The sequence below is a fragment of the Bison bison genome, unplaced genomic scaffold (assembly GCF_000754665.1).
Source record: "Bison bison bison isolate TAMUID 2011002044 unplaced genomic scaffold, Bison_UMD1.0 scf7180017864475, whole genome shotgun sequence".
In the NCBI taxonomy this organism is placed as follows: domain Eukaryota; kingdom Metazoa; phylum Chordata; class Mammalia; order Artiodactyla; family Bovidae; genus Bison; species Bison bison.
Genome location: NW_011495036.1, coordinates 1,192,697 through 1,197,019, shown reverse-complemented (window position 1 = coordinate 1,197,019; position 4,323 = coordinate 1,192,697).

Below are 4,323 nucleotides of genomic sequence, written 5' to 3'. Positions count from 1 at the left end.
CCTCCTCAGGGATGTCAGTTCCAAATCGCCCTTCATTCTGCATTATCAGTGTTTCCAGCTACGGGGTTATCCCCATTAGCGAATAAACTAAACACACACGCACACCAACAGCAAAGTGGCCACCTTACCTGCTCCTCCGACCACTCTCTTGTTTCCTCCTCCCCTTCTGCACTCAGCTTCCTGAAAGAGCTGCCTTGATTGCTTTCTGCCTCTTTTCTCCTCCCAGCTCCACACTCTCCCTCTGTGCTAGTTTGAGCCCCATATACACAGAGCTGGATTAATCACGGTCCTCGACTCCTGCTCTACCCTCACGGTGGATCCATGGGTGAACCACACTGGCTTATCTACTCGTTAGTCACCCTTAAGCTCCTTTGGACTCACTGCCCAAAATGAAAGCTGGCGCGCTGACAGCAACCCACCTGTTGCCACCTGCTTTTCTCTGCTTCGGAGAAGGCAATGGCACCCCACTCCAGTACTCTTGCCTGGAAAATCCCATAGATGGAAGAGCCTGGTAGGCTGCAGTCCATGGGGTCGCTGAGGTTTCTCCGCTTGCCCATCCTGCTCCTGGTTCCTGCTCCCAGAGGCTGATCATCACCCTGAACCTTGAGTCTGTCTTTCCCCAGCTTTCCTTCCTGTGTGGCTTTACCACCTGGCTGGGTGGCAATGAACAGGTCATCTCTCCCATTGACCAGCATGAGGTTGTTCCCACGTCTGTGCTAAGGCCCCAGGGCTGCAGTGAATGTTCCTGTACAAGTTTCCTGCTGCACAATCTCGAGGGCTCACCTCTTTTCTTTTTAAAACACTGTATCCAGAACTATCTTCAATGCACACATATCTTTCTTCCTCGGGAAATGCACACGACAGCATGTCCTGTTTCTACCGTCCTCATGTAACGTGGTCTCATGAAGTGGTCACAAAGTCCACTTCATGGATGTGGCCCTTTACCTCTAACTTCCTTACTGTGTGACTCATGGCTGATGCAAACGATCCCACCTTGAGTGTACTGACGGCACGACTTCCTGTGAATTCAGATTTGTGTCCCCTTTCCTTTTATACCATCGACCCCATGGACTATATAGTCCATGGAATTCTCCAGGTCAGAATACTGGAGAGGGCAGCCTTTCCCTTCTCCAGGCAATCTTTCCAACCCAGGGATCGAACCCAGGTCTCCCGCACTGCAGGCAGATTCCTATCCCTTCTCTAGTGGACCTTCCCAACCCAGGAATCCACCTGATGTTTCCTGCATTGCAGGCGGATTCTTTACCAACTGAGCTATCGGGGAAGCCCTCACAGATACTTAAAGAGTAATAAGTGGAAGTTTAGCAAATAACTAAAGCAAATGGCTAAACCGGGACCTTTCAACCCCCTCGACTGTGTGGATCTTCAAACCCCCCATGGGTTTTCTCTTTGGCTTGTTTTCATAGATCTGTAGGGGCCGACTATGTTTTGTTAATAAATAATTGAAAGGCGCTCCCTTGGTTTCTTTAGGAAGGACAGGAAGCGTGCAGAACTCCTCCAGGCATAACAGATGTTGGGTGAGAGAGAGGGATGCATCAAGGAGACGAAAGGCTCTCCACCCATGTGCGAGACTGAGGAGGAGAGCTACCAAGCAATGCCCTAGCTATTTTGCTATAGAACCAAACTCCCTGAAAAGTCGAGGTGGAAAACAACATCATCATTCGTGCGGATTTTGTGGGTCAGGAATTGAGGCAGGGTAATGGGGAAGGCTCATCGCTGTTCTACCATGTGACTAGGATCTGTGGAGGCTTCTGCACTCACATGTGCTTTGAAGGATGGAGTTTGACCAGAACTGTCCCCACGGCCTCTCATGTGATCTGGGCTTCTTACACAGGTGCAGCCTCGTAGGACTCCTTTTGTGGCGGTCAGGACATCAAGTGTCTTCTGGAAGTCGCAGACACTAGGGGGCCCTCCTGTCCTGGCTTCAGATGTCACATAGCATCACTTGGCCGCACTCTGCAGGGTGAGGCAGTCACAGTCCATGTAGCTTCAAGGGGAGGGTGCAGAGAATGCAGAGCAGGCTGGGAGGAGGGACCAGGTGTCATTTTTAAATTAGAGAAAGCAAGGGAAGGAAACTTGGTCTCAAAGGGCAGCTCTGCTGTTCTGCGAGTCCCAGGAGAGAGCAGAGTGGGATAGAAGTGGGGGTGCTGGGAGCCCAGCCTGGGGAGCTCTGAAGACTTCGTGCCTTGATCACATTCTCCCAAAACATGAGAGCTGGGCGGCTCCATGGCATCCTTAATCCAGCCAGGCAGGGAGAAGGGCTGACTGTCCTGATTCAAAACTGCTGAATGGTCCATGATTTCTGCTCTTCAAATGTCCTCACCACTGTGGTCCAGGCTTGGCAACCCCTTCCAGAGTAAGATAAAATGAGTTGAGAGTTCACTGGACTAAATGCATTCTAATGAGAAAGAAAGCCATGAAGTTAGAAGACACTTGCTCCTTGGGGGAAAAGCTATGACAAACCTAGACAGGATATGTAAAAGCAGAGACATCACTTTGCCAACAAAGGTCCATATAGTCAAAGCTATGGTTTTTCCAGTAGTCTTGTATGGATGTGAGAGTTGAACCATAAAGAAGGCTGAAGCCAAAGGATTAATGCTTTCAAACTGTGTTGCTGAAGAAGATTCTTGAGAGTCCCTTGGATTGCAAGGAGTTCAAACCAGTCCATCCTAAAGGAAATCAACCCTGAATATTCATTGGAAGGACTGATGCTGAAGCTTTAATAATATTTTGGCCACCTGATGCAAAGATCCAAGTCATTGGAAAAAATCATGATGCTGGGAAAGACTGAAGGCAAGAGAAGGGTGTGGCAGAGGATGAAATGATTCAATAGCATCACCAACTCAATGGACATGAGTTTGAGCAAACTCTGGGAAATGGTGAAGGACAGGGAAGCCTGGCAGGATGCAGTCCTTGGGATTGTGAAGAGTCAGACATGACTTAGCGACCAAACAGAATCAACAATGAGACAGAAGAGACTCTGACAACTCTAGTAAAAGAGTGTTTGGGATCCACGGTCTTTGTGGCAGGAGAGAAGAAAGAAGGCTGAGAACCTGGGAGAGGGGAAACAGGGAAGAAGGAGGCGTGCAGTGGCTTTGATGGAGCCAGGAGCTGAGCGGGCTGATAGTTTCTTAATAGTTAAGGTGGGAGTAAAGGGCTCTACGTGGATATCCTGAAGATTAAATAAGCATCTTATGTGAGTGATTAGTAGGAGACTTGTGTATCCTTCATTTTTCTGGTTTTTAAGATGTGGTTTACCCCTGGGGATCTTTTTAAGAGAAGTTCTGGGACCTGGAGCCACTCAGGGACCAGATCCTGCCTTCACAGCACTCTGGACTCAACCTTCTCTGTGCGTGTATAAGCGTCAGTGGTGCCCTGGTCACTAGCGGGGTCCATCCCTGTGTCCCTCATCATTCCAAAGGGGACTCTGCATTGGAATCCCCTCAACCAGTAGATGACAGAAACTGGTAAGACACACACACACACAAAATGCACTCAACTCCAAAAGATGTCCTTGATGAGGGCCTGTAGCTCAGGGGGGCCTCCAATGGAGGGAAATGGAGACTCTTGTCCTGGAGGGGTCTGACACACTCTGCGGGTGGGGGTCGGGGTGGCAACAGTCACAACAGGGTTTCTCAAGTCTTTCTTTCCTACAAAGTTCTTCAGGGGATTTTCAACATTTTTCACAAAGATGACTGGATTACTAAAAAGAATTTTTACATTGTTTTCCTTTGAAAAAATCTTCTGGAAAAACATTCTTTTGGTAGCAGCACATTGTACCTCTGAGAGTACTGACCCTGCTGTTTATTGGGGTCAGGGCTCCTGTGGGCCAGACTGACTTGTGCTCATCCCAAGATCCAGACAGACTTGGGCACGTGTCTGCAACCTCTGGGCTGACACCACCAAGGCCATATTTGCTGAGAGCCTTTGGAACTTCCTGAAGATAAGTCATCTGAAGAAGAAGGAGAGAGGAAGAGCACAGGGTGACCTACAGCTAACTCAGGAGGGGTGGGGCCGCTGTGATTCAAAACGGCGTGTTCCACAAACTGTCCACAGCCCAGGCCTGCATCTTAGGAAGAGGTTCTGGAAATGAAAAAGTGAGTAGGAATGAACAGACTTAGTGTTTCACTAAACTTCTCCCATTTTGCAGTGTGGACCATGGTAGGGAAAGGATGTGCGGTTTGGTGGCTTTGCAGGCTGTCCATTAGGAGCTGGAATCAGGGACTGACATCTCATATCTCCCTGTGACTCAGAATATGGAGACAGTTCCTAGGAGCTGTGCATGGAATGGTTTCTGCATCAAGT